The sequence below is a fragment of the Stegostoma tigrinum genome, chromosome 3 (assembly GCF_030684315.1).
Source record: "Stegostoma tigrinum isolate sSteTig4 chromosome 3, sSteTig4.hap1, whole genome shotgun sequence".
Lineage (NCBI taxonomy): Eukaryota > Metazoa > Chordata > Chondrichthyes > Orectolobiformes > Stegostomatidae > Stegostoma > Stegostoma tigrinum.
The window spans coordinates 40104386-40130022 of record NC_081356.1 but is presented as its reverse complement, the minus strand read 5'-3'; the positions used below and the strand labels follow the sequence as shown (position 1 = coordinate 40130022).

The 25637-nt window shown below is 42.4% G+C and overlaps 1 long non-coding RNA gene across 1 annotated transcript; it reads left to right on the top strand.

The window, feature by feature from the left end:
• The first annotated feature begins 22 nt into the window (after positions 1 to 22).
• Positions 23 to 8860, top strand: LOC125451098 (uncharacterized). The gene is made up of 3 exons (XR_007247211.2): positions 23 to 788; positions 1678 to 1978; positions 6283 to 8860. It is a non-coding gene; the product is annotated as an uncharacterized LOC125451098 (long non-coding RNA).
• Positions 8861 to 25637: the final 16777 nt, after the last annotated feature.

Below are 25637 nucleotides of genomic sequence, written 5' to 3'. Positions count from 1 at the left end.
TTTACACTTTTATATCTCAATTGTAAATCTGTCAGAATTACTAACAGAGTTCTTTTAAATCTACTTACAGGTCTGACAACCATTGGGCCTCCAGAAACATCCACTGGAGACTGGATCTTCCCCAATGAAGACCAGGACCTCCCAGAATGCCTCACTGCGGGAACCAACAGCCTGACTGCTGACGCTGGGACCGTGACCATGACAATGAAATGACCAACCACTTACCTGCTTCTTGAAGGCCTGACCCAGATGTCAATCCTTGACTTGACTCTGTGAAATGGACCCAATGTGGATTTATTACCCTACCTGACCTTGTGGAGACCTGACAGTGAGGCCCATCCAGACAAAGAATAACTCTCTCTGGAGTGCCCAAGGCCGTGACCACTCTTGAGGACCCCATTGGATGTACCCACTGACCTTCCAGAACAGTAGACCATTTACTTCAACTCCCAGGCCTAAGCAGAAGCAGTCACTTACCTAGGAAATGTGAAAGACACAGTGGCCTGAAACCACACGGTTTCAAGTTCCCCTTAGCCAGCATTTTCCTGAAGGTCTTGAAAACAAGTAGGACAAAACTAAGGTTACACTCACATATCAAACAGAATTGAGAGACTGCAGTGCACTCTGTTTTAGGGACCTGGTGTAATCCTGCTTCACCTGACTGTGTGTTTCAACTTGAGGCTTTGCCAGTCCCCTGGATGGACGACATGGCTTCCTTGGGCAAGGCAGACAGTGGACTGCTCTGTCTTTTGATCGACACCTCTTTGTGCTCAGACATAACAAACCTAGTGAGTTACTGCTCCTCAAACCTAGAATGTCTAATGGTGAGGTACCGTGTCTGCTATCTGCCACAGGAGTTCACTCCTACTATCCTGACAGCAGTTTATATCCCAACCCATGCAAAAGTGAAGAGTGCACTTGATGAAACGTACACTGCCACAAATAGCTTTGAGACGGAATACCCAGAGCCCTTGCTCAACATAGCCGGTGAAATCAACCAGGCCAATCTCAAGAGTGATCTACCAAGATAGAGCCAATGTATCTCCTGTCCCACCAGAGTCTTGAGCTATGAGTGGCCAGATGTCTAATTGACGTCTACACATCTATTTTCTCCCAATTCCCCGGACTGGTTTCAGTCACCCACAGGGCTGACAGTGACCTGCTCACTGCAATACAGAGATGTGAATTATTCCCAGAACCTAGTGGCTGTGGGTGGCCACCTGTCAGTACTCATGCCACTGGATTAATATCGGAGACTGCTGTTGACTCACCTATCCTGAATGAAGGCTATCTCCCTTGCCTGGATTGAATATTACTCTCTTTAGGCTTTGAGACATAGCTTCCAGGATATGCAAGGTGTTTTGTACATATGTTTGCATGTATATATATTTATTTACATATATAAATGTATGTACATATATGAAATTATATAGGTTAAAGCTTTGTTGAATTTCATTTCAGTGACCTAAAGTATCTGAAGGCTGAGTTGGCATATTAAAGTTTTAAGTTTTCTAAGGAGGAACTAGATGATATTGAAAGGGTAATTAAATAGTGAATAGATACAATGACATAAAGTCTGCAGTTGCCATTATTGATCCAGTAGTTTACGTTTGACAGCAGTCTTTCACTTTCTGTGTTGAATTTATGTTTGACTGTCATGATATTTTTATCTTTCAGATTTCGTTATGTTTCAGCTCAAAAATCTTGAAATCCAATTTTGATCCCATTCCATCCAGAAGTGAGGAGCGCGCCTGATGAAACATACACTGCCACGAACAGCTTTGAGTTGAAATGCCATATGCTGCCTATCCTCTGGGACTTGATGATAGGGCAACCTAGAAAGTCATTGAACCTAAATGAAACCCAAGAATTTGCCAAACGTAGTGATGTCACTGTGTCTGGGATGTCAAGCTACGTTAGTACAATCCAGGTGTCTCCTTCATTATGATGATCACATTGAGATGAGATATTACAACAGGTTTGTAAACTGTCACTTTGAGGCCATTGATTTCAAAATCAGTTTAAGTGAGATTACTAAACTGTACTAACTTGATGAGCCCTGGTTCCAAAGAACATGAGTCATCAGTATCATTCCTCACAAAGAAGAAGTGAGGCATGAGGGAGCTAAGTATTCTCATCATGACCTATCATCATCAGATCCTAGTCTCTAGTTTGGAACCACATGGGAAACTGTTTTACATTAGATCTCTCTTTGTAAATGAAACCCAAGGCTGTTTGCTCAACACTTTCCTCAAAATGTGGCTCTTTAGCTAGAAGTACCAGACTTTGACAATAGAGGGAAAGGGCCTTAATGACAGTGTGCAACACTATTCAGTGATATGCAACACAATTCAAATGTCTCCCTCACAATGAGGATTACAATGAGATCAGACATCACAGTGGGCTTGTAAAGAGTAACTTTGAAACAGGAGATTTCAAAATCACTTTGAACGAGACAACAAAGTTCCAGTGACTGTTAGTCTCTTGTTGAATAAATTATGAGTGAACATGGTTGACTAGAAGAACTGAACAAGTTGACTATGTGAAGGGAGCCTGAACAATGATAACATCATTTGCTGGTCAATTTAGTGAAAGTTGTTGACAATGAAAGTTTTATCTGAAAATGGTTCTGAATGGAATTTTGTAAAGGTTTGGATATAACCTATCAGTATTTGTTAGACCCATTCCAAAATCTCAGGAGACATTTCCTAGAGAAGAGCAGACTAGGATTGTTAAAAAAAAGTTGTACATCAGGCACAAAGGCAACACCAGAAGGACCGTGATCTGGTATGATCTGGAGAATCCAGATGAATACTTTTCCAAACCCAAGAATCACCATCACTGTTTCAAAAAGAAGTTCAGCCTTCATCAAAAAAAGGTTGAACAGAGAAGGGAAGCAATCCTATCACCATTGCTATCCTGCCTCATACGTTGGACTATAACCACATGGGGTCCTGTTTTAGATTCTAAATTGTTCTTCGTGTGAACTCAATAAAACTGATGAAACATTTGTCTAACTCCTTCCACAGGAGCTGAAGAGCTGAAAATGTTTACTTTGTGAAGGGAGTTTGACTAATATATCATCATCAGCCAACAGAGTAGTCAGAAGACTGGGGATATTGAATTACTTGAATATTGTTATTCATGCAATTTCTGGGTGTTAGAAGCTGATTGCTGGTGGGTGCATGGTTCCAATTTCATGTACGATTGATCTCATTCAGTGAGCTAAACTTGGATCCAAGGGTGTTTTCTTATAGTATACTAGAAGGACAAATCTTTGACAATATAGGAAATATTGCAATTATGCTGTACATCACAGTGCAAGTTTCGTAGAAATATAGGACCTAGAAAATACCAAAAGGACTAAGCCATTTTATCCTTGGAGTGTGCTCTGCGATTTAACATGATCGTGGCTAATCATCCAACTATTTTGACTTTCTCCCCATACTGTTTGTTTCCTTTAGCACTAAAAACTGTCCTCAACTTATTGAAAGTAGAAATGCTTTGGCTTTCACAGTGAAATGCACAGGCTGACCACTGTCTGGGTGAAGGATATTCTCCTCGTCTCAGTCCGAAATTACTTAGCTGTATCCTTACACCATGACTCGCTGGCTTCGGCAGTGAAATGCACAGACCGACTACTGTCTGGGTGAAGATATTCTCCTCGTCTCGGTCCAAAATTACTTAGCTGTATCCTTACACCATGACCCCAAGAGACCTGGCCATCTGGAATGTCCTTCCTACCCTTACACTATCTTGTTCAAATTTTATACATGTCTATGAGGTTCTCTTCACAATGAGATAAGATATCACAATAGGTTTGTGTTATGCAGGAAATTTCACAATCAGTTTTAACAATGGAACTGGAACTGCTTTTGTTGCCAATCTCTGACTTATCTAACTAGGAGTGAACACGGTTGACTTGATGATCTGAACAAGTTTACTTCATGAAGGGAGCATGAATAATGACAACATCATCAATGGATAGGATCGTGCAAAGTTGCTGACCTTGCAATGTTTGTCTAAATATGATTACCTTTATTATTATTGTGTAACTGCTGCACTTTCAGGTGAAACAGTTGTACTTTTCTCATAGATAAATCTTCCATCTCATTGCTTGCAAATGATTGATCACTGAAGCATAATTCCTGATGGTTAGCCCATGCTACTCTTCACTCCCCCTTGGAATACTTAACTGACCATCACACTACTCATCCAAGTTTGATGTTCATGCACTATTATCTCACTATATTCATTTATGTATGTTATTGACAGATCTGTCTTGGAATTGTTTTGGACATTACTCGGATAGGGCTGAAATGATCAATCATTGCTGGACCCACTGTCACCTTCAACAACACATGGAGGCTAGCAACAATTTGATACAGCTCTTCTTGAGGCACCCAAAATCACTGATTTGTTCACCTGTATTGAATGCCAAACTGGCATCCATTGATCCCGATCAATAATATCCAGCACCATTGATAATCTGGAGTGGCCGGATTGACCTTGCTCCCAAATCCAAGAAGCAGCTTCAAAGTACGTTGAAACAAGTCCACCTTCAAGAAAAGGAGGCATAGACACAATTCCATCACTGTTGTCCATCCACCATGCTCCCTGGATTGCACCCACATAGTTTCAATGCTCCACCTTGTTCTGTACTGTGATTTCAACCAAACAGTGAGTACACAGGAACACAGCAAATAGAAAGTGTAGACCATATAGAACATCAAACCTGTTTGACCATTTAGTACAATATAGCTGTTCTCAGTACCCGTCTTCCTGCCCGCTCCCAAATGCCTTGATTCTCTGAAAGACAAAATCTGCCAATTCCAGCTGCGAATGTATTCAAGAGGGAGCATCCATGATGCGAGAATTCCAAAGCTTCACATTACTTTCAGTGAAGACATTTCTCTTTGTCTCAATCCTGGAAGATTAGTTCTCTTAGACTGTCACTCATATTGCCACCAATTACATGCACTCTCTAGATTCTGGGACTTGATTATGTGGAAATCTGTTAACCCATTCTAGCTCAGTACATTATTGTTTTCTAAATGAAGCTCAAGTATTTCTTAAATATTATTGGGTTACAGTATAGCCCATTGAAAAGCAGCATCAAACTGTGGTAACACAGGTCAGGACTCATTTGCGTAATGCAAATCACAATGATATCAGACATCAAAATATGTTTACAAATAATATAAATTTGAGCAAGGAGGCTGCACAAGCAGTTTCAATGAGGGAAATTTTGCTACACAATCTGTACTAATTAGCTTGGAGACTATAAAGACTGCAAATGCTGGAAACCAGAGTCTATAGGTGTGAAGTTAGAAAAGCACAGCAGGTCACGGATCATCAGAGGTGCAGCAAAGTCAATGTCAGTCCTGACAAAGGGTTTCACACTGAAGTGTTGACTTTCCTCCTCCCTGATGCTCTGTGCCCTCTTGTGCCTTTCCAGCCTCACATCTATAGACTTGTACTAATTGGCTGTTCTATTTAGGTTTCAATGTTGTCACCTGGAAGATCTGAATCTATCTCCTTTTTGATGGGAGCAAGAACAATAGCAGCAACAACAACTGATAGACTCAATGAACGGTTACAGACATAGGTTTGTCTCAATGTGATTGTTTTGTTCTGTATTTAACAAATTACAATATAGATTCAATAATGTTTTTGCATATTAGTGGAGTGGTTGTGTTTATTGCCGCAAGTAAATCTTCCATGTCGTAAATCGTCTTACCATGGTTTCTTGTTTCTGATGGTGAATCAGTTTCTGCATCAAACTTTTCCTGGAGTCCCTGATTGAACCCCTCACTGTCAATTTGTGAGATTGATGCACATTGGCTGTTCTGTATATATATTCAGCTCCTTAACATTGGGAGGTCTTTCAGGCTATGGTTTAAGGTAATCTAGAAGTTGAGGAAATATATTGGTTGGTTAGGATCCCTGAAAAAAATTAGCCACAGAATCTGCAAAACCAGTCTCAGTGAAAGAAATGATATTGCACAAACAGCTACTAATGCCTGAACTATCTAGGAGTAAAGATGGTCACCTCGAGAAACTCAACAGGATTACTTTGTGAAGGGAGTGTGACTAATGACAGCATCAACAACCAAAATATTAGACTAAAGACTATGGCCATTAATATATTAATGGTTTGTATCTTCATAGTTACCATAATTGTCATTTGTAAAATGGGTTAGTTTTTGAGACAGGGTATGATACAATCTGTTTCAGTGATGGAAATCATGTTGATCTGACTGTTCCTCTCTGTTTGTTTAGGAGGGATTGTGGATTTCCACATGTTTTGAACATCTTTGCTTGTGGACGGAAAGTGAAGATTGGAAGTGTCAACTGACATTCTGAGCTTGCTGCTGGAAATATGTTTGTTTACGAGCATCATTGAGAGCCTTAATATTGAAGCCATTGTTGTTAAATGTAATTTCAGGATTGAATGAATGAATAACTGAGGGCAGTGATGTGTGTGAGTAAACTTTGAATAATCAAATCTGCAAATAATCCCTGGCACCCAGATTGGAGATAAAACTTGAATGAGAGATGGGTCTGATAAAATTCTTCACAAATGGTTAGAATCAATTGATAGAACGGCAGAACCATTTTAACATGGTTGGAGAATTGATCAGTTGTCCAATTACGGAATTGTTGAAATCACTGGCACCAGTAACATAATAATTAATGAAACAAGCCACGTTCATATTTAATCCCAGAATCGTGCTCAGTATTTAAGGTTTAAGTTTTATGACATGAAGGCAGCATTAATATAGCTGTTGCTCTTGGTTCAATCCAATATTTTTAGTCTAATTTCTCCTTCTGCCACAGGCACACAGTTGGTGCCAGGATGAGTCGGAGGTACTGGCTTTGATCAAACTAGCAACAGTACAATGTTAACGAGCAATAGTACAACGTCAACTAGCAACAGTACAACGTCAACAATGCAGCAACAAAGTCAAATGGATCTCATACAGACAAAAAAGCCTGGCCAGAAACTAATCAATGCTAATGGACATACTGCAAAGGAAGGAGCAGAACACCTGTAGTTCTTCCCACACCATTACTCTATGTGTCATCCATTTCTCCAGTGCCAACCCTACAGCCATTAATTCAGGAACACACATCTTGTGAATGACTTAAAAGATGAAATCCACGAATTCTAGAATGACTATAAGAAATAGAAACTTGTGTAGGTCATACAACACCTCAAGTTTACTTTGCCATTCAGTAGGATCATCGCTGATCTAACATTCTTCCTACTTTCCTTCCTCTTACCCATAATCCTTGATCAAGAATCTATCTATTTCTGCCTTAGATATACACAAAGACTCTGCCCCACTGCTCTCAATGGCAGAGTTCCACTGACTCATAGCTTCTGAGAGAAAAAAATCCTGCTCCTCCTCTTGTTCTTAAATTGGCACCTCTTTATTCCGAGACTAGGTCCTTTACCTTAGATTTTCCCATGGAGTTAAATATCCTTTTAGCATTTACCTTATCAAGCCCCTTAAGAATCTTGTATGTGTCAAGAAGAATGGTGTGAGCAAGTTGAAGTTTGATAAATGTTACCCTGTTATTCAGGAGAGAGGGAGACAAATTGCAAGGAACAGCAGGTCAATTAACGTAACAATTCTGAAATTAAATATGACGAGAGTCTTAAGAATCAAATTAGATTATTAATACATGATCTCACAAAGACAGCACCATTTTGCACAGGGAAATATGACCGACAAATATGAGAGTTTTTAAACAATGCAAGCACTTGGGTGGAGTAAATGTACAAGTAAATATACTATACTTAGATTTACAAAAAGCATGTTGGGTTAGATTGCTGAATTAGAACCAAAGCTGATATGAGATGATGCATTTTTGGAGGTCAAATGCAAGAGGAAAGTATGCTGTAATTTGGAAGGACCCTTAAGAGAATTAACATTGAGAGGAATCTTTGGGTACAAGTCCATAGCTCCCTAAAACTGGGAACACAAGTGGAAAAGGGGCTAAAGAATGTGGGAGAGGTCTCTGGAGGAAGCCTCCAAGAGGCTCTGACAATCCCAGTCAAATACAGAATATTTATACATTCTTGGATTATGATTATCACATATCAGATTGATGTCATCGTAGTTTGCTAGATTAAAGATATCAACAATAACCACTTCTCTTGAACAAATAACATTGACCTACATCCTTGCTGTGATCTAGTCTGACTGTTAAAATCCTTGTAATCTTGTGACTACTCAAGGTAATCATCTAACATCATCGTGTCACAATGGCCATATTGCTGTCATCATAGCTGACTGTTGTTTGGTCATTGGACTTTCTGCTCCTTCCTGCGTGTGTGCTAATGCAACTAACTCCTATATTGTGGATAAGGTTTGTTCCCAACTGCTGACCATTCCCTCTGTACTGGTGCTGGGCCAAATTACACAAGTTTGCATGACTGAATACCTTATCTGGAAACATCTTATTTTCTCCAGAAGTGACTCTGCTAAGCTTATTTCTTTACCAATGTGTTTATTTCACTGCGCCATGCTAAGCTATAACTATATTTTCCTACGATTCTCATCTTCAGTACTCTGTAAAGGTTTTTGGCCATGCCTAAGATGCTTATTACCTGTTTAAGGCACTTCTCCAATGCATGAAAACAACTGCTTCTCTAATACTAGCCACCTGTCTATCTCTTGAGTTACCCTTTAGTGATGCAGATAAGTATAAATTGTACAATTACAACTATAAACACTGATACTACTACTGATATGATTTGAATCCATGGCTGCAGCTGAATATTAAAACCCCAGTTTCAATTCTTATCTCAGAACCTTGGATCTGGCAAAGTCTTATCCGCATTATCAGAATGAGCATTAATTTCTTTTGTATGTTCACTCCATTGGTGAATTATCTCTTTGACATCTGGCACTATGTGCCCACTCTGCTGTCAGGTGTTGAATTGGTGGTAATTAAGTAGTTTCAATAAAAAATCCTGGTTTGTATCTGCCCATTTGATCTTGACGTTCTCCATCTTCACCGGGCATGACACTGGCACTCAAAGTTTTATCGCTAATGGGGAGATTCGATATTGCCACTTGATAAGTTTTGTTCTTCCAGGGGACATTGTCTTTGTCCATTGTCTCTTAGCAGCAGTTGCTATATAGTACATCTCTCCAATAAGAATATATTGCAGAAAAGACTGGTTATTTTTACATTTGATGAAGGGTCTAGGCCCGAAACGTCAGCTTTTGTGCTCCTGAGATGCTGTTGGGCCTGCTGTGATCATCCAGCCTCACATTTTATTATCTTGAATTCTCCAGCATCTGCAGTTCCCATTATCACTGGTTATTTTTACATGCTGATTAGATGGTGAACAATTCTTGTACATAGCAAAATTGTACCTTGTGAGCCCCTGTCTTACTATATTCTGTGGGCAAGCCCAGCGGTCTCACCCTTGGTGATGTCAGGATAAATCAGTTCTGTCTTGTTGTTCACAATGATGACATGGGTTGGTGGATTGCTCAGTGATATTCATGTTCACTCATAGTATTTACCAACACCCTGGATTTTCTTCAGGGAGTAAATGCAGTTGCTTGGACATTTTGATTTGACTTGATTATTTATTGTCACATGTACTGAGATACAATGAAAAGTATTGTTTTGCATGCTATCCAGACAAATCATACCTTACAGAAGTACACCAGGGTAATGGAAAATACTTCAGAATACAGTGCTATAGCTATAGAGAGAGGGTGCAGAGAAAGATCAACTCTAATATACAAGAGGTCCATTCATAAGTCTGATAACAACAAGCATGACGTGCTTCTTGAAACAGTTTGTACATGTTTTCAAATTTTTACATCTGCTACATGATGGAAGAGAGTGTAACCGAGGTAGTAGGCGTCCTTTGATTACGTTGGTTGCTTTCCTGATGCAGCAGAAAGTACAGATGGAGTCAATGAAAGGAAGGCTAGTTTTCATGATGGACCAGTCTCAGTTCACAACTGTCTGCAATTTCTTGTAACCTTGAGCATTGTCCACGTCCGAAAACAATGACCATCTCCTTCATTTTGCTGACATTGAGGAAGAGATTGTTGTCTTTACACCATGCCACTAAGCTCTCTATCTTTTTCCTGTCTTCTGTCTCGTCGTTATTTGAGATCCAATGCACTACAGTGGCATCATCAGCAAAATGGTCAATCGAGTTAGGGCTGAATTTCACCACGTAGTCGTGAGTGGGTAAGGAGTGCAGTAAGAGGTGACAATGCAACTTTGTGGGGCACAAGGATTATTGTGGAGGAGGTGGTGTTGCCTATCCTTAGTGATTGCAATGTAGAGTCCTAGGCCTAATTTGGGAGATGAGTTGGGTTGGAATTATGGTGTGGACCATGGAATTAAAGTCAATAAGTAAGAGCCTGATGTAGGTGTTCTTGTTATCCAGATACTCCAGGGATGGGTGTAAGGCTAGGCAGGTGGCATCTGCAGTGGACCTGTTGCGACGATACATGAATTGTGGTTGATCAAGGCAATCTGGGATGCTGGACATGATGTTCATGCTTCAGTATTTGCTTGTAAGCTGGGAGAAGGAGCACAGCCTTATGGTTTGATTTATCAAAATGTGGGTGGCAGATGGAACGGTAGATATCATTGATGGCTGTGTATTCAACATTCAGCAGTATTTGAACCTTTTTGGGACAGGAGCGTGTTGATGGTATCTTGGGAGCACACTCTTGAGTTTGGCTTGGTTGATGTCACTGGCTCCGATGAACAAGGAATCAGGGTATTCATTTTAAAGTCTGTGGCGGTGCATGCTTAATCAAGTGCAGTCTACAAATTACAGTTGGAGTATGATGGAAATTGGATTGATTCCTCAAGCTGGCTAAGATGAAATACAGTTAAATCTAAAAGATAAATCAAGGCATCATGAGTGTCAAATTTAAATTCAACATAAGTGAAAGATTCCTGTCAAATGTAAACACTGGACCAATAAATACCAACTGCATTTCCTCAGCTATACACCTGGCACCAGGCCAGATACTCTGTATGCCTCCAATTGCAATACGTTCACACGAACCATGGTCAATAACAAACCTGTACAGGTAGAACATGTTTTGGTCCTCTCCATCTTTTGAGAAACATTCAGTACGTGATCTATAAGCAGATTGGTAGCCCTCTAAACAGGTTGTAGCAAATCACTGCAGTTGGTGGACTCTATACTAGAAACAACAAATTTTAGAAATCACAGTGGGTTAGGCAGCTTCCATGGAGAGAACAAGCTAATGTTTAGAGACCACGTGAGTCCTCATCAGAGCTGATGTGAAGTGTGGGGTGGGTAGAATTTATGCTGTAATGTGAAGCTGGATGGAGAAAGGGTGATGATATGCAGATTAAGTGATCGGAACGTGAGAATGGCTGAACAATGGTGCATCCAATTTCCAAACTAGAAAGAACAGATGGTCCCACTGGTGTGGAGGTGGGGATGGAGGGCATGGTGACAGAGAATGCAACAAGTGAAGCTGAAAGAAAGTGAAGTGGGAGGGAGTTCACAGTCTTCAGATGTTGAGCTCAATATAAAGTCCAGAAATTATAGAGTGCTAATTTGAAGATGAGATGTTCCTCCAGTTTGCACTACGATTTTTCTGGGACACTACAGCCTGCTAAGGACAGACAAGTGGGCAGGCGATCAGGATGCTGTGTTAAAATGATTGGTATGGGAAGGTTGGATTCATGCTTGCACATGGACAGGTGATATTCTGCAAAGCAGTCACCAAGTCTGCGTTTGGTTTCTCCAATGTAGAGTAGGCAATATTGGATGCAGTGAATGCAACAGACCAGATTGCAGGAGGTAGAGGTGAAATGCCACTTCATCTGGAAAGATTATTTAGCCCCATGGATGGTGAGCAGGGAGGAGGTGAAGGTGCAGGTCTTGCATCTTCTGCGCTTACAGATGCCATGGGAAGGAGAAGTGCTCGAAAGGGGTTTTAGAAGTTTGATTGTGTTTTGAGTTCTTGGGATAACTGCTGATCCAATTGGCTAGTTTTTCCTTGAACCTGATAACTGCCACTTACAATTTTACACATTTTCTGCTGGAGGTCTTGATTCTGGGCGTCAATTTCCCCGATATTGAGGGTATTGGCGACTGCTACCCCTGAGGCATAGCCTGGCCCTGTTAATTCTATGCACTTTTTTCTTCCTTACCCTTGTCATTTTAGGTGGCTTAAATTCCCCCCTATTTAACTGCCTTTGAAGAAGGTGACTAGCCAATTGCTTGATAGTTAGCAGGCACCAATCAGGCTCTTGTATTTCTGACAAATTTATGTTGGCTGCTTTCCCAAGGCATTGTTAGGTATAGATGGAGTCAATGGAAGGAAGGCTAGTTTTCATGTTGGACTGGGCTAAGTTCACAAGCCTCTGTATTTCTTTCAGTCTTGGGCAGAGCATTTGTCATTCCAAGCTGTGATGCTTCTGGATATAATCTTTTATATGATTCATCTATCAAAATTGGTCAGAGTCATTGTGGACATGCTGAATTTCATTATCTTTCTGAAGAAGTTGAGGTATTGGTGTGCTTTCTTGACTGTAGTGTTGGTGTTGACAGACCAAGGCAGATTGTTGGTGATATTTACTCCACGGAACATGAAGCTATCAATCACCTCTAGCTCAGCACCTTTGAATCAGACAGGGATGTAACCTCCTGTCTGCTTCCTGAAGACAGTGACTAGCTCCTTCATTTTACTAACACTGGGGGAAAGATTATTGTCTTTACAGCATGCTACTAAGCTGTCTATCTTTTTCCGGTACTCTGTCTCATTATTAGAGATCTGATGCACTATGGTGGTGTTATCAGCAAATTTGTAAAACAGCCTTGAGACGCATTGGGGTTGACGGTTATTATAGAGGAGATATTAATGCCTGTTCTTACTGATTGCCATCTAGAGTCCTAGGTCTCGAAGTTTGGAGATAAGTTTGGTTGGAATTAATGGTGTTGATGGCACAGCAAAAATCTATAAATAGGAATCTGATGGAGGTGTCTTTGTTATCTAGGTGTTTGAGGAATAATTGTAGGGCCAGGTGTCTGCCATGAATCTATTGGGATGGTAGGAGAATTATAGTTAATTGAGGCAATTGATGTTCATGCTTTAGTTTCTGCTTGTAAGTTGGGAGAAGGAGCACAGCCTTATGGTCTGATTAACAAAAATGTGGGTGGGGATGGAACAATAGATGTCTTTGGCTGTTTTGCAGCAATGTTTGGGCCTCTGGTAGGACAGGAGATTTGTTAATGGTATCTTGGTTGCATTATCTCGAGGTTGGCCGGATTGTAACCTCTGGCTCCACTGAACAAGGACTTGGTATTCCTACTCAAGGCTATTTGTGGCAGTGTATGTTTCATCAAGCGCAGTCCTTTGGATGGAATGGGATGGAAATCAGATTGACTCATCAAGATATTTGAGATGAAACATAGTGAAATCTGAAAGATAAATAAGAGCGTCAAAATTAAACTCAACATGGAAAGTGAAAGACAGCTGTCAAATTTAACTACTGGACCAATAATGGCAACTGCAGACTTCATGTCATTGCATCTAACCACTATTCATTTACTCTTTCACTATCATCTTGCTCCTCCTTAGAAAGCTTAAAACTTTAGCCTTCAGGTAATTTGGGTCACTCAAACAAAACTCAACAAAGCTTTGACCTATATAATTCATTTATATATGTAAATAAATGTATATACAAGTCCTGGAAGCTATGTCTCAAAGCCTAAAGAGAGTAATATTCAATCCAGGCAAGGGAGATAGCCTTCATTCAGGATAGGTGAGTCAACAGCAGTCTCCGATATTAATCCAGTGGCATGAGCACTGACAGGTGGCCACCCACAGCCACCAGGTTCTGGGAATAATCTACATCTCTGCATTGTGGCGAGTGGATCACAGTCAGCCCTGTGGGTGACTGAAACCAGTCCGGGGAATTGGGAGAAAATAGATGTGTAGATGTCAATTAGACATCTGGCCACTCATGGCTCAAGACTCTGGTAGGACAGGAGATACATTGGCTCTATCTTGGTAGAACACTCTTGAGATTGGCCTGGTTGATTTCACCGGCTATGTTGAGCAAGGGCTCTGGGTATTCCGTCTCAAAGCTATTTGTAGCATTGTATGTTTCATCAAGTGCACTCTTCACTTTTGCCTGGGTTGGGATGTAAACTGCTGTCAGGATAGTAGGAGTGAACTCCTGTGGCAGATAGCAGACTCGGTACCTCACCATTAGACATTCTAGGTTTGAGGAGCAGTAACTCACTAGGTTTGTTATGTCTGAGCACAAAGAGGTGTCGATCAAAAGACAGAGCAGTCCACTGTCTGCCTTGCCCAAGGAAGCCATGTCGTCCATCCAGTGGACTGGCAAAGCCTCAAGTTGACACACACAGTCAGGTGAAGCAGGATTATGCCGTGTCCCTAAAACAGAGTGCACTGCAGCCTCTCAATTCTGTTTAATATGTGAGTGTAACCTTACATTTGTCCAGCTTGTCTTCAGGAAAATGCTGGCTAAGGGGAACTTGAAACCGTGTGGTTTCAGGCCACTGTGTCTTCCACATTTCCTGGGTAAGTGACTGCTTCTGCTTAGGTCTGGGAGTTGAAGTAGATGGTCTGCTGTTCCAGAAGGTCAGTGGGTACGTCTGATGGGGTCCTCAAGAGTGGCCACGGCCTTGGGCACTCCGGAGAGAGTTATTCTTTGTCTGGATGGGCCTACTGTCGGGTCTCCACAAGTTCAGTTAGGGTAGTAATTCCACATTGAGTCCATTCCACAGAGTCAAGTTGTCGATTGACATCTGGGCCAGGCCTTTGAGAAGCAGGTAAGTGGTTGGTCATTTCATTGTCATGGTATTGCGGGGTTGAGGTTTATTTGGAAGAGGTGTTGTCGCCTATCCTTAGTGATTGGGGTCTGCATGTCAGGAAATCGAGGATCCAGTTGCAGAATGGACAACAGAGTCCTAGACTTCAGTGGTTGAAGACGAGCTGATTGGAATTATGGCGTTGATGGCTGAGCTAAGGTCAATAAATAGGGTCCAATGTGATGGACCTAGTTATCTAGATGTTACAGGGATGACTGTAGGATCAGGGAGATTGTGACTACTGTGGACCTGTTGTGAGAGATGGTGAATTATAGTTTATTGAAGCAATCTGGGAGGCTGGGGTTGATGTTCATGCTTCAGTTTCTGCTCGTAATCCAGGAGAAGGAGTACAGCCTATGGTTTAAGTTACCAAAACGTGGGAGGGGATGGAACATTAGATGACTTTCATGGCTGTTATGCAGCAATGGTCAAGGGTGTTTGGGCCTCTGGTTGGACAGGAGATGTGTTGATGGTATCTTAGTAGCATACTCTTGAGGTTGGCTTGGTTATAATCACCGGCTATGATGAACAGGTCCTCAGGACATACCTTCTTAAAGCTTTTTGTAGTGGACTATATTTAAACAAGTGGGTTCTTCACTTTTGGATGGAACAGGATGAAAATTGAATTGTTTCCTCAGGGATGCAAACTGGATTGTTCCCTTAAAGGAACAACGATGAAATACAGTCAAATTTAAAAGATAAATGAAAACACCATCAGCATCAAACCTAAAGACTGATGTCAAACTTAAATAAGGGACCAATAAATATCAACTACATTTCCTCAGCTGTTCATCTGACACGCAGGCAGGAGCTGTGTCTGCCTCCCGTTGCAAAAGGTTCATGCTGACCGTGGTCAATAACCAGCCTGTATAAGTAGAGCATATTTTGGCCCTGTACTCCCTTTGAGAAATGTTCAGTACACGATCTGTAAGCAGACTGGTAGTTCTCTTAACAGATCATAGCAAATCACTGCAGATGCTGGAATCTGTACTGAAAAAGAAATGCTGGAAATCACAGCAGGTCAGGCAGCTTCCATGAAGAGATAGCAAGCTAATCTTTCAAGTCTACACAGCTCTTAATTTGTGAAGTATGGAAGGGCCAGTGTTTATGCAATAGCCCTGTTTATGAAAACAAGACAAGGAGTCGGGTTGGAGACAATGATCTCTGGGGGACAGAAAGAGATGGCATCTGAGGGATGGGAATGGGTGGGTGATAAGGGACAGTAAGAAATTGGCTCTGAGAGATGGAAGGCTTGGGGTCTGAAAGGTGGAAAGGGGACAGCATGGTAAGATAGATTTTGAAGCCCTTAAGTTGCAGGAGCTTGTGCGCCTTGATGCCTGAAAGAAAGAGAAGTCTTTCGTTGAAACGATGGATGAGGTAAAAGATGAACTGAAACTGGGGAGCTGCATAGCTTTGAGAAAGAGTGATTCAATGTTGATGCAGAGTGGAATTGAGTCTGCACAAATAACTGTGCGTGGCACTGTTCATGATCATGGATGGCATGATGCGGCAGGAATAGCAGTCCGAGGAACATTTGTCCTGGAGGTACTTGTAATCTCGGGTGGATTCGAAACACGAAGGGTGAAAATTGAATTGAAAACCATGTGAGGTAAGTCTGAGTCTTTGGCAGTCACTGAGAAAGAAAACATGGCTGTGAGAAAATGGTTTGGCAAGTACCTTGTTGAACACCAGCAGTGAAATGGAAAGCAACAAAGATGTACACGGTGAAAGAGACAACTGGAATTCCATGTGAGGCTGGATGAACACAGCAGGCCAAGCAGCATCTCAGGAGCACAAAAGCTGACGTTTCGGGCCTAGACCCTTCATCAGAGAGGGGGATGGGGGGAGGGAACTGGAATAAATAGGGAGAGAGGGGGAGGCGGACCGAAGATGGAGAGTAAAGAAGATAGGTGGAGAGGGTGTAGGTGGGGAGGTAGGGAGGGGATAGGTCAGTCCAGGGAAGACGGACAGGTCAAGGAGGTGGGATGAGGTTAGTAGGTAGCTGGGGGTGCGGCTTGGGGTGGGAGGAAGGGATGGGTGAGAGGAAGAACCGGTTAGGGAGGCAGAGACAGGTTGGACTGGTTTTGGGATGCAGTGGGTGGGGGGGAAGAGCTGGGCTGGTTGTGTGGTGCAGTGGGGGGAGGGGATGAACTGGGCTGGTTTAGGGATGCAGTGGGGGAAGGGGAGATTTGGAACTGGTGAAGTCCACATTGATACCATATGGCTGCAGGGTTCCCAGGCGGAATATGAGTCCCACCTCCTTGACCTGTCCATCTTCCCTGGACTGACCTATCCCCTCCCTACCTCCCCACCTACACCCTCTCCACCTATCTTCTTTACTCTCCATCTTCGGTCCGCCTCCCCCTCTCTCCCTATTTATTCCAGTTCCCTCCCCCCATCCCCCTCTCTGATGAAGGGTCTAGGCCCGAAACGTCAGCTTTTGTGCTCCTGAGATGCTGCTTGGCCTGCTGTGTTCATCCAGCCTCACATTTTATTATCTTGGAATTCTCCAGCATCTGCAGTTCCCATTATCACTGGAATTCCATGGTAGGAGCAAAACGTCTTCAGGGTGAGCATTCCTTGAAGAGTTGTGGCAGTCAATTAAATATAACATAGGATCGAATTACTGCAAATGCTCGAATCTGTACTGAAAACAAAACTGGAAGTCACATTGGGTCAAGCAGCTTCCATGGAGAGAGCAAGCTAATGTTTTGAGTCCAGATGACTCCTCTTCAGAGCTGGCATGAAGTGTGGAATGGGTAGCATTTATACAATAGTGGTTTTGTGGAGTGCTGGGGGAGAAAGGGTGTTGATACTGCAGATTAAGTGATCAGAATATGAGAATGGCAGAACAACAGTGTGTCTTACTACCAGACAGGGAAAATTAAATGATCCATCAGAGTAAGGGAAAGGGAGAGAGGGTAGAGAATGTAACAAGTAAAGCTGAAAGAAAGGGAAGAAATAAGATGGAGTGCACAATCCTAAAGTGTTGAACTCAGTACAAAGTCCAGAAATTGCAAAGTTCCCAATGTGAAGATAAAATGTTGTTCCTCCAGTTTGCACTGTGATTTTCTGGAGCACTGCAGCATTCAAGGACAAATAAGTGGCCATGCAAGCGGGATGCTGTATTAAAATGACTGGCTATGGGAAGGTCAGAGTAATGTGTGCACATGTTCTGGAGGTGTTCATCAAAGCCGTCACCCAGTCTGCGTTTGGATTTCCTAGTGTAGACTAGACAACATTGGGCACAGCGACTGCGACAGTCCAGATGTGTGGAGGTAATTCTGCTTTACTTGGAAAGACTCCTTAAGCCCTTGAATGTTGAGCACAGAAGAGGTGAAGGGGCAGGTCTTGCGCATTCTGCAGTTACTTGGCAAATTGCCGTGGGAAGGGGAAGTACGCTGGAGGGGTTTCAAAATTTTGATTTCGTTCAGAATCGCTTGGAACTGCTGACCCAACCTTCTAGTTTTTACTTGATCCTGATAACAGCCACTTATAATTTTAAACATTTTCTGCTGAAGGTCTTGAATCTGGGAGTTGATTTCCGCAGTATTGAGGGTATTGACCATGGCTGCTCCTGAGGCATAACCTGCCCCTGTTAATTCTATGCCCTCTTTTCTTCCTTACCCTCATTATTTTGGGTGGCTTAAGCTCCCCACTGCTTAACTGTCTTTGGAGAAGGTGAGTAACCAATTACTTGATGGTTGGAGAGCACTAATCATGTGCTTGAATGTCTGACAAATTAAAAACTATATGTGCACATTTATATCTCTGGCATGAAAGTTACTGATTTCCCAATTTCCTCTAATAATAATCCTGTACTATTGTTATTTCTCTGGGACTCGTTTCATTTCAGTTCTGGAGTAGTTTCTGGTGTGGTGGGGGCAGATGTTATAAGTGCAGATATGGCTGAGTTAATAGCAGTAGGTACAGATTGCTTCCAAATTATCAATGTATAGGGCTTACGTTAAACTATTTTTCAATGTCCAGTTCATCCGTTCTACCATTCCTGAACCATAGAGATGGTAAGGGAGGTGGAATTTCTGTTTGACCCCAAATAGGACACATGCTCGCTTCATCACTTTCCCAATAAAGTGTGTCCTTGATCTGAATCTGTCTGTTGTAGCACTCCCCCTATCTGGGTATAACGTCTTCAATTAGTATCCTAGTAACTGTTCCTGCAGAGCAGTCCTTACAGGGGAATGCCTTCACCCATGGGGTGAATCTGTACATCAGGACCAGACTGTACCTATTACCCTGATATTGTGGGAATGGTCCTGTAAAATCTATTTGTAGCTGTTGCCATGGTTCCCTAGGTCTGGTCTGGTGATCTAGTTTTATCCTAGCTGCCTTCTCCTGAGCACATGATACACATCATTGGCTAAACTTTGCAATGCCCCTGCTCATTCTAGGCCACCACCAACATAGGATCATTTGTTACTGTATTTTATCCCTCCCAATGTAGGCCAGGCCATGATAAGTTTTCAATAACATTTACCATATTGCAATGTGGGGCTATTACCCTGTTTAGAATCGTTGAGATCCCATCCTCTAACCTCTTTGCTCTGTCTTTCTCCTATTTCTGCATCTCATCCCAGGGAACAGTTCCTTGTAGCACTTTTAAATCTTATTCTTTTGCCTGTCTGACTGCAGGTGAAATGATGTACCCTTACTGGGCCCAAGACACCAGGTAGTCAGTACTACACCAAAGGTATAACTGCTGTCCATGTAACTATTAACCCTCTGATCTTTAGCTAATTTCAGTATCTTAGTTAAGGCCTTTAATTCAGCCACTTGGACTGTATACCTTCCAGGGATGTGCTGTCCCACTCTTAGGTTTCCCTCTGTTGCCACCACTGTCCAAGCAGTGCGTAATATTTCCTTTTCCTATCTACAAATAATTCCATTACTCCATCTCCTAGTGGTTTCTCAGCAATCCCACTACTCTCTCCATCACCGAATTCCTTCAAACATTCATGTTCATTTCCTTATTTTACCATTATCCCTGCCGGTTTCACTGACCATCTTTGGTTATCTATATGTTTGTCTGCGGGGAGCAGTATTGATTCCCACTTGGCTCAGGGGCTATCTGATACAAGTGTCAATTTCCCTGCTTCTAATAATGCTACCAAACTCTGTAAGGTATAGAGTATAATCCATCCCATCAGGCAGGATAATAGACTCAGATACCTCAACTGTCCTTATTGTATAATCCAGCGCCTGCGCACATCGGTAGAGTCGAGCAACTATGGATTCCCTTTATGTAGGATTGTAAGCAACTGGTCACAGTTTGTCACCATGTTTCTGACACAATACAGCTGTAAAAAAAAATGCATTATCACAAAAAGCACAGAAGGGTCTTGACCTATTGGACCTGTAGTGCTGGTGTGGAGGTTAAAGCTTGCTTTAATCTGTTAAAAGCTTCTTCTGTCTCCAGGCCCCAGCCTATCTTGCCCTAGGACTGCTATCCTCCACTGACCAGGGCCTCTAATGGTTCTGCTAATTCTGAATAATTTTCTATAATGTTTCTGCAATAGTTACGTTATCCCATGGTTTGCCTCACTCCTTCCAGAGTATGGAGCAGTTCCAATGTAGCTGCATTCTGCTCTGCCAGAACCATCTTTACTGCTTTCCTGATTTGATTTGATGCCCTAGGTATGTAAGTTTCTGTCTGTGGGTTGATCTTTAATCTTGACTAACTGACCTGACGCCACACTTGGCTTGATATCGAGTTATGTTTCATTTGGCTCACCAAGGCAATCAACATGTCATCCATGTACTATAGGGTGGTTCTTTTTGTTTTTGTCCTTTCAATTTGACTTATTGTATCAATCAAACAGCAGTGGAATATGGCTGGACTGTTATGAAATCCCTGGTATAATCAAGTCCATTTATATTGCTTCTTCCTGACAGTAAAGCCAAAGCTTGTTCTGGCACTCAAGGTCAATGAGGACAGAGCAAAATCCATTCGCAATATCCAGGACAGGGAGAATATGTCATGATGAGGTTTTAGACCACTATATATGATTGGTCATTTGGCCAAAACTGGGTATTTCCTGGTAGCATACTTGTTCAGCGAGGTATAATCAATAGTACACAGGTATAACCCATTAGGTTTCTTGATGGGCCAGTTAGAAAAATTAGTATGGGATGCAGTTGGTCTGACAATTCCTTGTTTCTCTAAATCCTTAAATACCAGGAGTATCACTTCTTCCACCTTGGGCTTAATGGGATATTGTTAATGCGGTGGGTGAGAAGGCCCCTTAACCTTTACAGGATCTACCTGCATTAATCCACAATCCTGTTTGTGGGTTACCCAAGCCTTGGGGTCGGTCCTCGCTATCGCCCCCCCAAATGCTTTGGCTGGCCTAATCCACCTGCAACATAGCTATCCTGAAGATGTAGCATCTCTTTTTCTTTCTCCCTATTATGGCAGGAGGGTCCCCGTGTTACAGTTTGGGTCTCTACGTCAGTAGCTAAGCCTAACTGTTCTAAAAGGTCAATTCCCAGATGGTCCCACCCTCATTCTCACATACCCAGATCTGAACAGATTGTGCAATGTTCCCATCTGTATCAGGGCTGGTTCACTTAAACTAGCTTCCTTAGTTCTTCCTCCAACTCCTCTAATCTGGATGATTGAGGGGCAACTCCATATCGGTGATTGACATAGATGCTTCTGTATCTATTAACATTGTGTGCCTCCAGCCCATTAACAGCATGCCAAAAAATATTCTTGCATCCTTGGCACCCTACCTCCCACCCTCTCCACCCCTTCCTCCCACACCGCCCGAGGCTGCTACCTGCCTTTGGGAGAGCAGCTTCTTCAGGTCATCTGCCAAGACCTGGATGACAGGTGGCAGTTCTGCTGCTCCCGGTATGGGCACATAGAGGTCTGATATTTCAGGCTTGGTTGCCAGTGTCCCTACCCTCAGGGATTTGGTTTTGGGATGCTTGGTCCTATGGTCCCTTATCTTTATTGCCCCGCATCTCTTTAAGCAGCGATGTCGTTTATGAGGCCTGACATGCCACATTGAAGCACTAATACTTTTCTTTATCCTTATCCCTCCTGCTCCTCTTTCTGTCTACATGCTCTGACAATGTATCCATTCCTGCTGCACTCAATATCCAGTTTTTCTCCTTTGGTTGCAGCCACCTTGGTCATATTGCCCTCTTTATCTGACTCTGCTTCAGCCCTCCCAGCCCAATTCAGGACGTGATTATAATCATTTCACACTTACAGCCCCATTTTCAAAATCCTAGTTAGACCCCATCCTTTAGTACTTTCAAGTATATTTTACCTCACCATCTCTATTGGGGTTGCCACCACCCACCACCACCATCCCTGCACCCCCCCTGCCAAAATGGTTGTTTTATACTTCAGACTTCCCTTCTGCATAGTCCTCAGTCTTTTGGTTCCTGTATTATTGAGATCACCTTAGCCCCTACCTACTGCATCCTTAAATAGCCGTGGCTGCCGCTGGGGCATCAATCTTAAATAGTCCAGTAGGGGCCTTTAAATTTGGCGGTAAATTCTGCTGCACACTCTTTGACATTTTGGCCCTATTAAGGAAATATACAACATTGTTCGTGAGCCTATGACCCTCTACCAATTTGTCCAATTTCTCCCAATAGGGACCATTGTTATCAATCCTTTTTAATATGGGCAATTCATTCAATAACAATTCCCTCTCTGGGGTAAAAGGTTCTAATTTAATTTCATTTCTATCCTGTTGATTCCCCTATCTATCTCTCTTGGTTTTAACTATAGGTTGTAGAGATACCATAGGTATGGGGCTTTCTGATGTATACAGTGGTGGGCCATCCCATCTGTCATTGTCCCATTGTCTGTGCGCGCACTTCTCTCCTAAGCTTATTTCTTACCAACAAGTTTATTTCTCTGTGTCATACTAAACTGCTGCAGAGTTAGAACTAAAGCTAATATGAGGTCATGCATTTTGGGAGATCAACTGCAAGAAGAAAATTGAGAATAAACGACAGGCCCCTTAAGAACTTTAACATAAATCGGAACATTGAAATGCAAATCCATAGCTCACTGACAGTGGCAACACAAGTGGATAGGTGGTAAAGAAGGTATACAGCATGCTTGCTTTCATTCCTCAGGGCACTGAATATAAAAACTTTAGTTCGGCTACATTTGGAGCATTGTGTGCAGATCTGGTCATCACACTGTAGGAAGGATGTGGAGGCTTTGGAGAGGATGCAAAAAAGGTTTGCCAGGATATTGCCTAGATTGAAGTGTATTATCTTTCAGGAGAGATTGGACAGACTGGGATTGTTTTTGCTAGAGCAACAGAGGCTGAGGAATGAGTTGATAGAAGTGTATAAAGTTATAAGATGCACGGGTAGGGGAGATGATAAGTTTTCTTTACAGGGTGGAAATGCCAAGTACTAGGGGCATAGCTTTAATTTGAGAGGGGTATGTTTAAAGTAGGTTTGTGAGAGAAGTTTTTTACACAGAGGGTGGTAGTGCCTGGAACGTGTACGAGAGCAGCTGATAGAAGCAATGTTTAAGAGGCATTTGGACAGTCACATGAACAGGCAGAAAACAGAGGGATATGGACTGTGAGCAGGCAAATGGAATTAGTTTAGAATGGCATCATGGTCAGTACAGGAATGTTGAGCTGAAGTGCATATCCCTGTGCTGTACTGTTCCATGTTCTATGTAAAAGAAATATATATTTGAAACTTTAATCCTTCCAATAGAATAGATCATCCCTGGACAAACTGTGTCAATGATGCCTAATCTTCTTCTTTCTGACCTTCTCTTTGTTCAGCTGACAGGCTGCTGCTCATGTCTCTTTTGCACAGAATGTGTCATTACGCTACCTGACTGTTCATATTGGATTTCTTGGAAGTCAATTTTCTGATGTCTTGCTCTTCACTGGCCCTGAATCACTCTTCACCACTGCCAGCCTTCACCTGCTCCTGTAGTTCCACAGCGAACTTCTGATGGGGAACAAAGGCAGCAAAAGGACAAACAGCAGCAGCAGCAGGAGGAGCAAATCCAGCCACAGCACCATCTGCTTGTTCCTCAGCCACATGGAACTCCATTAGACAGAGCTGACAGACACTGAGACCTAGCTAGCAGGAGGCTAGACCCAAAACAGGGTCCACATACAGAGGGTCAGCTGTCTCGATATTACTGATGCCCACTGTGTCAGGAGGTTTAGTCTTTCATGGCAGATCAGTGCTGACATCTTCAATCTCTGGGATCAATACCTCCTTTCCAATTGACCAGAAGGACATTGCCGGTGTGGTTAAATTGCCTGATTGAAATTTCAGCCTCTAGTTTGCAACCTTTCCCTGTAGTCCTCCCCTCAGTTCTTCAAGCAGAAAAAAATCAAAATTATTAAATGTGAGAGCTAGATTGTGTGGAGAGGAGGAGGTTCTAAACCCAGTCAGAACACATTACTTGGAATACTGCGTCCAGTTCTGGTCGCCCTATTATAGAAAAGATGTGGATGCTTTGGAGAGGGTTCAGAGGAGGTTTACCAGGATGCTGCCTGGACTGGAGGGCTTATCTTATGAAGAGAGGTTGACTGAACTCGGTCTCTTTTCATTGGAGAAAACGAGGAGGAGAGGGGACCTAATTGAGGTATACAAGATAATGAGAGGCATAGATAGAGTTGATAGCCAGAGACTATTTCCCAGGGCAGAAATGGCTAGCACGAGGGGTCATAGTTTTAAGCTGGTTGGTGGAAAGTATAGAGGGGATGTCAGAGGCAGGTTCTTTACGCAGAGAGTTGTGAGAGCATGGAATGCGTTGCCAGCAGCAGTTGTGGAAGCAAGGTCATTGGGGTCATTTAAGAGACTGCTGGACATGTATATGGTCACAGAAATTTGAGGGTGCATACATGAGGATCAATGGTCGGCACAACATTGTGGGCTGAAGGGCCTGTTCTGTGCTGTACTGTTCTATGTTCTATGTTCTATGTTCTATTACTGTACAGATGTCAGGAATATAAAATATAAAAATTCCGTAAGATTGAAAATAATGTGATCAGATTATAGGATTCCCCCCACCAGGTGGAAACAGGCCCTTTGGACCAACAAATCCACACTGATCCTCACAGCATCCTGCCCAGATGCATCCCCCAATAACCCACCTTGTCAGCACATCCCTGAACACTATGGGCAATTTAGCATGGCCAATTCACCTAACTTGCACATCTTTGGACTGTGGGAGGAAACCAGAATACCTAGAAGTCACAGGGAGAATGTGAAAATTCCATATAGACAGTCACCTGAGGGTGGAATTGAACCCAAGCCCCTGGTGCTGTGTGGCCTTGGTGCTAATCACTGAGCCACCATGTCACCCCAATATTACTTGGATATTCAGGACAGGAGAGAGATCAATTGCTGTGAACAACAGGCCAAAAACTTGACATTAGTCATCAGTAAAGTTCTGGAATTTAGTATAATGAAGAATGAACTTAATAAATCCTTGTCTGATAAACTTGCTGAGATATTTGATTCATCAACAGCAGGAGGTGAGATGCCAAAGGAATGGAGGTTACTGATGTAGTGCCATTATTTAAGAAAGGCTGTAAGGACGAGCCAGGGAACTATAACCAGTGAGCCTTACGTCAGTTGTCAGTAAGTTGTTGGAGGGAATTCTGAAGGACAGGATGTATGTGCATTTGGAAAGGCAAGGACTGATTAGGGAAAGTCAAGATGGGTTTATGTCTTTATAACTTGACTGAGTTTTTTGAAGAGTTAACAAAGAAGATTGATG